General features: G+C 30.3%; 1 long non-coding RNA gene across 1 annotated transcript; it reads right to left on the bottom strand.

Moving 5' to 3' along the window:
• Positions 1-4469: 4469 nt before the first annotated feature.
• LOC129302364 (uncharacterized) lies at positions 4470-5712 on the bottom strand. The gene is made up of 3 exons (XR_008591268.1): positions 5659-5712; positions 4961-5029; positions 4470-4506 (listed from the first exon to the last, which is right to left on the bottom strand). It is a non-coding gene; the product is annotated as an uncharacterized LOC129302364 (long non-coding RNA).
• Between the last annotated feature and the right edge of the window lie 8628 nt (positions 5713-14340).

Below are 14340 nucleotides of genomic sequence, written 5' to 3'. Positions count from 1 at the left end.
TCAGACCATTTAACCCGGTCTGATTTTCATAACACTAGATTTGGGACAGAGACAAAGGATTCACTAGTCGGGTCCAACTACCCAACGTCCTGCCTCTACGATGACCAACGTGACTCGGTGAGTTGGGCCGGGCTCAATATCACATTAGAGGGCTTGGCCCTACTCTCCAGCAAGTTTTCTGCACAGGGTTAAGAATGAGCCGTTTAAGAACTCAACTGCTCAAAAGAAGATATGGTCTCACTCATGCTTCAATTATTTTTATTTTTGGATTGTATTTGTAAGTTTCTAAGCATTATCTGAAAATATATGATTGTAATATTTAATACGGAAATTTTTTGACGTTATTATTTTTAAAAAATGAATATGGGCAATATTGTAAAAGCAAGCAATAAGAACAAGTAGGCATAAGAGAACAGATAATTATTAACTGACGGGGACAGCACGTCATGGGGATTGCATTTAGCGCTCACCATTCCTATCTGGACCTTTTATTTCTTTTAAATGATATCTGCTGTTAATTTAAAATTATTTTTAAAAATATTTTTATATTAAATTTATTAAAATAAAAATTATAAAAAATATAATATTAAATATGAATTGCTCAAGATTTATTTAGATGATCAATTAATTAAAATTATAAAATTTTTAATATTAAATTAGACTTTTTAAATAATATCAGTAACGTTCGAAGTATATCTTGATAGCCAATTTATAAAAATTATTAAAAATAATATTAAACAGGATTATTTATATTAAATTTGTATTGATCAGATTGGTGATAAACAAATTTGCTAAAGAATTTTGTATTTTCTACATATTTTTTATTTTAATAAATATAAAATAAAAGTAAAAAGTTTAAAGTTGGACAATCTAAATCTTATCAGGAGTGATGAGTATTATAATATTTATCATCTAATAACATAAAAAACAGTTCATATTGAATATTTTAATTTTTATAATTTTTATATATTTTATTTTTATAAATATAATATTAAAATATTTTATAAAAATAATTTTAAATCAATGGCAGGAATTATTTGAAGAGAAATAAATGGCTCAGATCTTTCCACGTCAGTGATGAGTGCACGGAGCTCATCAGAACTGATGGACACCGAATGCATTTCCGAAGGTTTAAGAGGAATTTCAGGAAAAAAAAAATAAGAAGGAAATGTTTTAAAGCCGATCGTGAAAAGGACAGAAATGAAATGAAACATTAACACCAGAATTTGTTATTGTTAACGACTCTTATCCTCATTTGGTTTGGTCGGGAATACGTTCAGTTTGGAGATTTTAGCGGGTTTGACTTCTTAAAAATGAATAAGCGTGCATTATAAACTTTTTACTCATCGTGTGCACAATAATCAAAAGACATCTGGAGGCATCTGGGTTTTGGACGGAGGGAGGGAACGAGGGCACAGCCAGGACAGATCTGGGTTGAAGAGAAGACATTGGAAATTCGATATTTGTCAAGGATATTTTGGTCTTTCAGCTCATGTCTTCCATTTTCGGGATGAATGCCATTTCGTTTATTTTCTTTTTATTTAGGGGGGGTGGGGGGAGAACGAACCATCATTCCATTTCTTTGGTTGCAGACTCATTTCTGGCAACCAAGCGGGGTCTCATATTGTGCATCATTGCACGGCTGTCGGCTATGAATTCTGGCCAGACCTTCAAACCCAATATAGTAATCTGGTCCCCAAAATGAATAATCTAAATTGAAGAACGACGGTGTTTGGAATTAGTCAAAGGCTTCGATTGAAGAGCGAAGTGGGGTCAGTACCGTCTAAAACTCGTGGGATTTTTATGCTTGAAAATCGCGGATGCTTAGGACCATTATTGGGACATAACAATACTGTGATTGATCGGTTGAAGCCAATCACGGATTCGAAGAAGATCCTAATTGCTAGTAAAAGTAAGTTTCTCTGTGCCTTTTTCTGATTCTTCCCGTCTATTCCCATCCTCTTTTCTTTCCCGTGTGTTTGAAATTTTGACTCCTCTGATATTATATATTTATATTTGGTCCCACTTCATCCAAGTGATCGATCTTGAGAAACAACAGCACGAGTCAGGGGAAGCGGTCTAGAAGTTACACTTAATTACCAAGATTAATTTCAAATGCTGAAAAGATTTCAACTTTCGTCTCTTACTTTTTCCTTTTTAATTTGAATGCGATTCTTCAAGCATCTATTATTAAATTTTTCTTGATAAGCATATATACACGAGCATTTTTTCAGGTCCCAAGACGTTTGATTCTTCAAGCCTTCTAGGTAATTTTTTTTGTTTTTGGATAGCTTCTAGGTCAATAAACAGTTTATTAATCGACAAACACCTAAAATTTTTACCACTTTCCTTTTTTGTATAATCACGCTTGCCTGCATGATTTTCGCAAACCTTTTTTTTTTCCCTGTTCCCAAGTTGGACTCCAGCTCAGATTCAAACGACTTAAAACGATTTCACTTTATTTAATTCGATGAATATTCTTCTGGACTTGCTTTTGGTTGCATTAATAAATTTCGTATTTGTGAGAAACGAGAGCTTTTTAATAAACGAAAAGGACTCTGGCAAATTAATAAATAAAAGGGCTGCGCATGAGCACTTTATCAGTCGTGTGCTGAAGATGCATATATGCAAAAGGAGTTGAGTGAAGTGAGATAATAATGAAATATATACGTACTGTATATACATTGTATTTGCGGTTTCAGGAAATAGAAGCTTCACTTTCTGCTTGCAAATTAAAGCAGCCAGACTAGAGTCACACAGAGAGGCTTTCCAATTTCACTTTCATTGGCAATTAAAAAAAAAAAAGTCACTTTCATTCTGCTGCTTTGTACTGAACCATACGCACCACATTCGCTTTTATACACATTAATCGAGTACCAAACACCCACGTCTCGTTGTTTTGACTTTTGACTTGCCCATATGCAGCTATTAAAATCCATCACAGTTATGTGGAAATTGAAACGGTTGAGCTGGCAAGTCGTGTGCACATGTTTTTGCTTTTTTCCCCACTCTCCAAACACATGTATATAAACGCCAGCTATTTTTTCCCACTGCTGTAATAAGACTAGTTAATAATAAGATAAGAATTTTGTTTGACGAATTAATACTCTAAAAATGAAGCTTGCTGGCGCTTGACGAGGTCCACATCGTTGGTTGCTTTAGGGTAACTTGCAGTCAAAGAAAGAATGGAGCTAGGGGCATGCATGTGGATATGCAAATGTTGACCCCTGGCTGATCAGACTGAATTCATGAAACGGGACCCCATTAATGATTGATACGTTATACATGTGTGTGTTTTATCTTATTATTTTTTTCATCTTTCACTTTATGAACGGTTGCGGATATAAAACAAATCTAAATAATTTTTTTATAATTATTTTTATATATAATTTTAATTTAAATCTATCATGTCTCTATTTCAGATTTTAAAAAGATATTTATTATTGTCTAAGATAATACTTTTAGTTGATGATAAGCTTTATATAAGACTGAACAAAACCAAACCGAAACCGAATATCGAATCAAATTGATCAATTAAATTTAGTCTATTTGATTTGATTTATTCGGTTATGCAATTTGATTCGGTTTTTTTCAATAAAAATTTAGATTGGTTGATTCAATTTGGTTTATAAATTTTTGAACTAAATAAATCAAACCAATCAAATTATATATATATATATATTTCTTTTTATATTTTTGAAAAAGTCAATAAATTCTCATCTAAGTGAGTAAAAAAAATATTTTCCTACCGCTTACAGAAGTAGTCTTTTTTTTTTTGTTTAATATGATGTTCTGTTTTCTATTTATATAATTTAGTTTTTAATGCAATAATATTGAGTTTTATAAATTTTTTCATGAATTATGGTATAAGATTGTCATTTTTTGTCATTGGGCGTTCAATATCAAAGGAAAAAATTGGATAAAAGAATATATAAATAATTAAACTCTATAAATGTAACACACCAAAAAAAATTTTTTTTAAATAATTTAACTCAACCATAGTTGGGTTACAGCCACCCAACACATTTTTATATCAATAATTTTGATATAAAATATTTTATAACTGGCTTCAACTCACACACTATAACATTTCAGACAAATTTTTACCTCCCACATGCCATTAGGCTAAATCATATTTGTCCATCCTTATACTCCCAACAAGTAAACTAAATCACATTTGTCCATCCTTATACTCCCAACAAGTAAAATAAGCAATTTAGTCAATTTTCAACACAAGCCAGTTATTTGGCCTTATAATCATGCCATTTTAACCAATCCAAAGTAAACCAAATATTAAAATTACAGTCATCCAAATTGTACCAAAAATAGAAATAGTTTGAAAGACATGATTACATTTATATATTCATATAATTGACAATAAACAAAAAAGCCCTAATATTGGCAATATAACACATTATAAATCATAAATTAAATACCCAAAAGAGACAGTGGATCTATACCACTAAGCCTCTGGGACTCCTCCACGTGTCACTCGTGGCTCTTCTCCTAAAAATTTGTTAACCACATAATGAGACTCAAAAGTCCCAGTAACCAAAGCCAATTTATGATAGTGTATACAAACAGTTAAGTGTGTGCTTACTAAGTGAGAATTAAAAATAATATAATTCCAACAAATATATGAAATATTACAATACACACAAATAACCATCCTTATATCCCTCCATTAACCTCGAGCCGTAGCCCTTACTTGGTGCTAAATTACCCGGCCAAAGGTAGATTAGCCCGAGCCCTTACAAACCACCTATTGAGCTCCAATAGGGGCATACCACGTGGCACATAAATACAACAATAATAGCAAGTCTCCCAACACCTCCCACAATAATTAAATAAATTCATAATAATATTGCACAATTATACAATATTACAAAATTCATAATTTTCTCAATAATCACCCAATTAACAAGAAGTAACACTAATCACAAATTAAAAGCATGGTTACCTTGTGGCTTTTTCAATAAATTATTCCTTAAAATTTCTCTCTCACCACAATCTTCACCAGTAATACAATCTACAAATAACATATTATTTATAAATATCAGTTTCAATTTTTGAAACTAATAAAATAATTCTAATAATAGAATTAAAAATATAATATAATTCCTAATTTTAATCTTAATACAAATCTATAGTTAATAATATTAAGTAAAATTTTTAACTCCTCTTTTAATTATCAATAAACATTGATAATCTAAAAATCAAATTTTAAACTAATTTCTATTATCAAAATTTTCTTTTTATTTTATAAATTCGTACCTAAAATACCCAAAAATTAAAAATTAAGTCTCTAGCTTAGAATCATAATCCTATAACCATAATAATTCATTTCTCATCCCAAATAATCATCTAAACCTCAATAAATCAACATATATTTTCAGATCTAGTTTAGAATTTGATCCACAAGCCACAGATTCAAAGATCATCAATAAATTTATACTCTAGAACATTTATTATACTACTGACAACCTCAAAAACTATATTTATTCAACATAAATTCATCCCTATTCCAGATCTTAAATTTTCTACCACTACAAAATCAGAAACCAAAGAAGAAAGATGACTAAGAAAAATTTTTAGAATACTTACTTAGTCTTGAAAAGCTTAAAATCACACCCTAAATATCCTATTAAAAACTCTTACCTTAAAAATTTAGATATTTCGCACCGGCAACTCGCTTCTCTCCGCCTCAGCTCGCGCGCAGGAAAGGAATTGAAGAAATTAAAGGAAACGGGTGAGTTTTATAAAAATTCAGTGGGTCCCACACATTTTTTTTTATTATTTTCTCTCTCTCCTTTCTTTCTTCTTCTTTTTTTTATTATTATTATATTTTACTGTTGAGGCGGCGGCTGCATTCACATTTTCTTCCTTTCTTTCTTGTTTTTACACCTTTTTTATTATTATAATAATAATTTAATAATATTATTTTATTATTTTTTTTATTTTTTTTAAATTATTTTTTTTTATTTTTCTATTAACCCAAATTAACTATTAAAATTTATATTGGGATGTTACAATAAACTCAAATGAAGGCTTATGAATGGAATAGGCCAATCAAATCAAATCATGATAATTCGATTTAATCAAGTATTTTGATTTGATCTAAATTTTTTATGTAATTCGATCGATCAGTTTTGAAAAAATTGAAACCGAATCAATCAAACCAACCCAATGCTCACCCCTAACTCTATATATATCTTATTTCTCCATCGCAAATAATAGAGGCAATTATTATAATTCTTGTTTTTCATAGTGGAATTTCTTTCTCGTTGCCTATGATTTTTTGTCCCTCACATTAGATGTTTTTCCACATTAAATTTCACGTGTCATGTTTTATATTTTCTCACTCTTTTTTGTAATTTTCAATTGTTTATCCTATTTACCTTCACTTATTATTCGCGCACTTACTAACAAATGATATTAAAGTTAAGTCTCACACAAAACCCATAAGAGCATTATAGTGCAAATGTTTGAAGCCCTGAAACAGGATTGGCTGTGGCTGCAACAGGATGATTGAAGTTCTAAAAAATTGGGCTATATAGCCCTAATAAGTAGGGACTTAATGTTTAGGATATCTTTGATATGAAAAGCTTATGAATTTAGGAAAGATTGTTAGGTTGTTAAAATGTGAGTAAAAATAAGATGATGTGAAAAGTCTTACATAAAATAAAATTAAGTTTAATAATTAATATATAATGAAAAATAATGTTCTATAAATTTAAGTTTTGAAATTTTAGGTTAGATGTAGTGTTTTTCCGCTAATCTTTCTCGTTTTTCCTTCCTCATTGGCCATGGTTTGGGAATCGTTTGGTTTGCAATTTTGTAAATACTGTTTATTTCTTACTTTCTCAACAGGAATCACATTTCCCGATTATAATGGAATGAGAGAGACTCGAGGTTGAGTTGCATGATTAATTTGGTGCAATTAGTCACGACTCACGAATGTGATGCCTGTTCTGGCGACATTCCGTATCTGCTGTTTATACTAATATTTCAAAGTACAGAGACGTGTTGTTTGTTCTTTACTAGCAGCACCATATTAAGGCAACCAAAAAACAAAAAAACAAAAGAAAACGAAGACGGAGAACTATACATATCCATCACATCTGCCAAATGAAATATTTTTTCAAAAAAAAAAACCACAACACAGATAAAAAAATTACTTTATATTATTCTTATGAAAAATATGTCAATGATTAACCATTGATTATACTCATTTTAGTCTTATTTAGAAGGTATATTTAAAAAAAATATTTAATCATATTTATAAATCATGGTGTGATTGTTTAAGTAATATTTAATTTTTTTAAACTATCCTTCATGAGAAAGAAAAGTAATACATATCATTTTTTAAATTTTTTTATATATAGACATATTTAAAATTTTATATATTTTTATTTCTTTTATTATTTTGAGTTTGATGGGAATAACTTACGGAAGGACGGGAGGAAGAAAATTGTGTTGCCAAGGATGATAAAAAAAAAAGATTTATTTTATTTTAGTGAAAATACTATATACTGGGATACCACTTATATGGACGTTGTGATTTGAGATTGAAAATTCATTTTATATCACTTATTTTATTGAAATTTATTTTATTTTCCAAACAGCCAGCGCCTGCGGGGTCCCCCTGAACTAATGAAGCTTACTACTCTCTGCGTTCTCCCAAATTGTCAGTTTTTTTTTTAAATGATTAAATTTTAAAAGTTAACCACATATATGTTTGGAGAGTGGTTTTTACAAGTGTATCAAAATCAAATCATATTTGTTGGAAGGAATTTCATAAAAAGAAAATGAAAACGAGAAGAAGACGACTATACAGAGCTAATCAGAATTCAGAAAGGATCCTAATACAGGCTGGACGGGACGCTTTTTTTTTTTTTTTTTTAAAAAAAAAAACAATTGTGACGAGATTCCGAGTTGCGAAGAGCTTTAAAATGTATAGTCATACATAGATGACCAGAAAAGTAGCAATGTGCGCATGTGTGTGTGGTTGGGCAATCCCTTTGGAAATTGTTTGCAACAAAAGAACAATTTTTTTTTTTTAAAAAAAAGGGACGTCCTCGTTTGCCGTATAATCTAATGAAACCATCCTCGGGTAAAAAAAAAATAAAATAAAATAAAAATAAAAAAAATATCTTATGAGATCTCCTATGATTCGGCTCTCCATCTAGTTAAGGTCAATGTATCATCCTCATTTTCTTGCCTTCTGAATTTGGGGGCCCCGCAATAAATTTGATGCGAGTAAGTCAGCATTATTATTAAATTAATAATTAGCACCTGCCCAAAATGACAATACCATTTTGACTAAAGAGCCCCAACGGATGCAAATTTGGTCTCACAACTTGCATGCATCCACATTATATTGCATAATTTAATAATTCAGATATATTTGTTCGGCTAGAAATAAGTTACTAGGATTTTTTTTAATGCCTCCTTTTCATCTGCTCTAAAGTCTAAACCTCTTTCAATGATATTATAGAACGTCTTGATTTTTGTAGTAAAAATTAAAAAAAATAAAAGAATAGAGATATACTAGTATGTTGAACTCTAAATTTTTCTCTTTTCTCGTTTCCAGTTGAAAAGCTCCCCAGTAGCAGTTCTGATGAATCCGAAGTGCTCGTGGCCCCAATATGATAAATAATTAGAGTGGATTTTCTCTTTCTTTAGGAAACAAGCAGATAAATGATATATGTTCCCTTACACACATGACATGCTTGGTTCTACGCACTGAGCATAAGAGATTTAATTCTTCTATTTTTTTTTTTGGGTTTACCAAAAACAATACGCACAAGTTCTCGGAGTAAATTTATACATCAAAAGGTCTCATGTTAAATATAGCACTATAATTTAGAACTAGTCACGGGCAGCCAAGAAAAGCATCGTCAAGCTGCCAGTTGGCAGAGTCTAGTCTCTATTCTACTTTAATCAACAAATTAACTATGCCCGATTTAATAAAAACGTCCGGTAGCTTGAAACTTGTCCGATATTTGCAGCATTTGATGCCCAGAATCATTGCGGTAAAGGCTAGTCATTGTGATGAAATTTATCTTTGCTAAAATTTTAAAAAATTTCAGTTGGATAAACTGAAATTGTCAGGAAAATAATCTTATACCGACTTTTAATATTGGAAATTAAATTAGAGTTATTTAAAAGCTAAAGGCAATCTTTAAAAACGTAACTCATATAAACTTTTGGCATATAGACATTTAAAAACATGCAAATAAACTCTCTAGAGATTTTTTTTTTAAGTTACCCGATCAGTTTCTGACTTCGGAAAGTTCTCCTAAAGGCCCTCTTGGTCTATAATTTTTTCACAACACCAACTATAATTCCAAAGGCATAATAATAATAATAATAATAATAATAATTTGTTGCTTTTCGAAAATACGAACAATCAATGCATTTATAACAATCTGTAAGCATGGATGTCATATATCATTCCATATTGATACCAACTGAAAATATAATGTTGCTATTTTCACGAAAGAAATCATATGGTGTGCATTTAATTATTATCGCTGTCTCCCTGCATGGCGCGCTTCGTTTGCCCTGTACTTATGTTTATGAATGAAAATTATGTTATTAGACGTCATTTGGTCGTCCGATCGTTCATAACCACTTTCCTTTTATCAAGCAGGTAACCTCGAGTTTTTCCACCTTCCCAAATTAAATCAAATTAAATTTAAAGAAATGATTAACTTTTACATACACATCCATCAACACGACAGGAGAGAGATCAGAGAGAGGTTCGAATGGATGCTTTGTAGTCAGTATACATGCTAGCTAGTATGATGAGGCTCCGTACGCCAGCTACACTCCACAAAGATCTTGCATGCCATGTGTATATGCGCACAAGTCAATACACACAAGACCAGAGACGGATGCAACTTGCACCCCTACAATTTCACTATTGATTTGTATTTTTTTCAAAAAATTTATTTGTAAAAAGTGTGAAAATTCATTTTAACCCCCAACCCCGTATTCAAGATGATTTGTAAGTTCCCCCCCATGCTTGTTTGGATTCACTAGTGCAAAATATGAGTTTAACAACCTGCTTTCAACATTGGTTCACAGACAAATTATGTTGAAAGTGAACTCGATGACATTTCTGTAATTATAAGAGTTTGTTTGACTTTTTTACACTGAATTCAAAGATACTTGACATTGTATTATCTTTTCAACATTGGTTCACATGCAACCCTCTATTACAAGGATTTCCCAAATTTCTTTAAAATTTGACACAAATATAACTTTTAACATTAAGTGTGTAGAAACCAAATGTTGATATATATTTTTAATAAAAAATTGAAAATATAATTATTATGAAAGTATAAATGACATCGGTTAAATAGGTTAACCATGTCGTATGTGTTTAAATTAATCTCCAACAACAGTTCAGGGAACATAGTCTTCTCGCTCATCCCACACAATCGTCTTCGCACTCAGAGAACTCCCTTTTGCTGTCATCTCCTTCTTCTTCCCCCCTTGCTGTTTTCTCCTCCCAATGTTCTGGTCATCTCTGCCTCCTCTCTTCACTCAAATCTTCTCCGTATTGTCTTTGCCTCCTCTCTGCCTCAAGCTTGAGGAAACCTTAATTTCTTTCCTAGTTTCTTTTTAATGTGATTTTTGTTTGCTTTTATTTGATTTTCTTTAAAAGGGTATATGAAAAATCTATACCACCTTGAAGCATCTATTGGTAAATGTTGCCAAAAAAGTTATGGACTTTTATTCTAATTACTTGTCAAATATATATAAAACCAATTGAGCTTCATAAATCTTATTAGGAGAGGAGGCAATTAGGTTAAGACACATGTGGAGTATCAATAAAGAGTATGAATTGTGATGAAGAGCAAGAAGTATATTTATATATATTGAATAATATCATGTGGTCTAAGGGACTTGTAAGTATGGTCCAATGTGGTTTGTAATTTATTGCATTTTATTAAATATTTGTATTAACTATCATATTTTTTTATTAACTATCTCTCACCTTTTCAGCTTCCCTTACCAAATCTTCCCCTCATCGAAACTTCCACAACCTGGCTTTATTGCAATCACAGTCATTATTGACTCCTCTCCAACAAATAATTTTACTAGTCTATGATAAATTATTCAAACAAAAAAAATTGTAAAGGAAAATGATGTTGTGGACATGGAGAATTCAGTGATAATTGAATGAGAAGATTTGGATTGGCTTCTTTAAAAAAGTTAGCTTACCATCGTGTCAATTGAATTATTTATGCTGTGAGTATGTTTTTCTTGAATATAATTAACTTATCAAGTTTAATAAAATATCATGATTGCATTATTATAGATATCTTTATCGTTTGTGCATCACATCTAGCAAAGATGATAAGTTCATCTTCTTTTGCCTGCATCACATGACAGAGAAATGGAATACTCTAAACATAAGGTCTCAGTACCTCTAGCAAAGAATATATGAAGCTAAAACAGTTTTCATGACTTTATGCGTGCACTTGTAAGGAATAATTTGCAATTAATAGTTTTTTTTTTTGCTAAATGTGAATTTATTCTAGCTCACCCTATTTTGTGGGAACCATTTACAGTTAACTGTTCTTTCATTGAAGAGTAATATAGTCCTTTTCTTATCCTCCCTCCATTGCAAACCTCTCAAAGAAATAAAGAAATCACTAGACTTGCAAGTGTACTTATACAAAAACTATTCAATTCAATTTTTTATGGATATGTTAGTAATTAATCTCGTGATCTCGATCACATGGCAATGAAAACATAACAAACAATAATTTTGAAAAAGCACATACATGAACTCAAGAATTTTACGTGGACTGAGCCAAAGGTAAATGAATCTAACACTTAACTAACTTATTCAATTATTAAGATTTATTATTGATTGTTTATATATGTGTGTGTGTGTGTGTGTGTTTATACATAGTCATGGCAATCACAAAAGTTTATTTTGTGTGGCATACACGTGATGAGGTACATGATTAATATCATTACATTAGGAATGATTGAATTTACTAATGAGGTACATATATTTTTCAAAAGTTAATTTCAAAAACTATTTTAATTGTAATTTTATACTTTAATTTATATGTTTGATATTGCAGATTCATTTTTTGAAGAAGAGGTTTATGACATCCTCAAATGTTGGATACAATATTTTGTGAATAATATATGAGATTTAGATAATTTTTTTAAAAATTGTATAGACAATTTGAATTTAATGTAATTTCTATTGAATTTTATATTCTTTATATGTATTGGAATTGACTGAAAGACAATAAATTATATAAAATATTTTTATTTGCAGTAATAGAGAGAATAAGTAGAAACACATGAAACTTCAAAAAAAAAAAAAAAAAGGCTTCCAACGTTGGTTGTTGCCGATATTGAAAGTACCTCTGTTTTTAATAAAAAATTTAAATAATTGGCAACTTTTAATAAAGATTTTGAAAGTGTCGTTGAAAGGAATTGACTCTTAACATTTTCTATAACAATAACGATTTTTTAACTGTTGTTGATATTATTTTTTACCTACGGCCTATCTTGTAATAGTGATATTCGTCAGTGCATAAGACTGCACAAGTTGTGCTGCGCGTGTTTGCTTTGCACATCTGTACTGGCAATATTCACATACAGTTGGATATATAATAAAGGTAAGAGGCATGGAAGACTATGAATATATGTTCATTATATATATATATATATATATATATATGTATGTATGTATGTGTGTGTGTGTATTTATCTCTCCGAATTGATTGACAGCATCAATGTAGCCCATAAAGCAAGAGCATTTATTTCAAGGAGCGTGCAATGCAATATAATGGCTAGTTTCGACAGTTTTGTTTATGAAAGCATAGTTTAATATTTAATCCATTTATTTGTATGATTAAAAACTCACAAAATGTTCTGACAAAAAAAAAAATCTCACGAAATGAGGCGGCGTTGTATATTCTGGACAGGAATATGAGATTGAACATGCACATCATTTATACTCTCTCAATTTAAAAATAATTTAAAAATATAAAATATTTTTTATGAAGTTAGATGTTTATAAATATAAGGTATTTTTATTTTTTTAAATTGTAATCATTATCTTTTTTGAAAAGTGTTCTTATTGATAATGACTTTATATTTATTGTAGAGTGTTTAATAAGGATAAATATAAAAAGATAGGATTAGCTAGAAATTAAATAACTACTTTATTGAAGGGTGAGATTTAGTTAAAAATGTTTCACATTTTTAAATAGAAGGAGTATATCTTGTAAAAAGTATACAGCCCACACTACTAATTGAATGGATGTGCCAGTTAGTTGATTACCAAAAATCGATCGAGGTTCACTGGAATGAAAGCCAATTAGTTCGCCTAACCAAAACAGTTATAACCTTATTTCTCAAGTAATTTGGTCCTCGACCAGACGATCGAATAAAATAATACATGCGTCATTTAATTGTTACTTCTCACCGATCGAACTTGCCAACTAGTTTAATTACAATTATATATTCCTTTAATTTTTTTTATAAATCATTTTTATCAATCTTATCAAAATTAATGCAAAAAAATATAAAAAATAAAAGTATAAAACTTTAAATATGTTCTTAAATAATAAATCTAAAAAGTAATGTTATGTTATTTTTTTCTCTTATAAAGAATAATTTTAAAAATATTTTTTAAATATTACTTAAAAAATTACACTATAACTTATAAATAAAATTAAATAAATCTTTTAAAAAGAATCTTATAAATGATCCTGCAAGGAGTGCATTCAAACATAGCTGCACATATTTTATATCGCTTTCTCTTCTCTTTTGTGTGCCGCGTTGCATGCAGTGTTTCATATATAAAACATACTGATGAACTGTCCCGACTGGAGAGAACACAGCCAAAAGGAAAAGGAATACGAGGGGGAGGTTTTTTTTTAACTTTCTAGTTTAATTAAATCCTCCCCCATAACACACAAAAAAAAAGGTGTTAAAAGCAAGGTAGCATGAAGGGGTAGGGCATAAAAATCGAGGTGAATATTATTGTACATGATAGTTAGGGCTGTGCAAAAGTCTCGTGACCTCGTTCGGTCTGGTCGACCCATAAAAATCCGATCCTGTCCAATTCTGTAAAATGCTGGTCCTATAGGACCAAAAAGACAAGACTGATTTTTCGAATAAGACCAGACTAGAGACCAAGCATCTGGACTAAGTGGTCTGGTTTGGTCCTATATAATTATTTTAATATAATTAAAATTAATTTATAAATTATTAATTATTCTATGGACCAAGTTCAGTCTTGTTAATCTCCGAGTTTTCAAAAGATCAGACCAGACTACGGATTATCTAACC

Source organism: Prosopis cineraria, unplaced genomic scaffold (assembly GCF_029017545.1).
Source record: "Prosopis cineraria cultivar Desert tree isolate PC_DT_omini unplaced genomic scaffold, ASM2901754v1 PC2, whole genome shotgun sequence".
Classification (NCBI taxonomy): domain Eukaryota; kingdom Viridiplantae; phylum Streptophyta; class Magnoliopsida; order Fabales; family Fabaceae; genus Prosopis; species Prosopis cineraria.
This window is presented reverse-complemented; position numbering and strand designations above follow the sequence as displayed.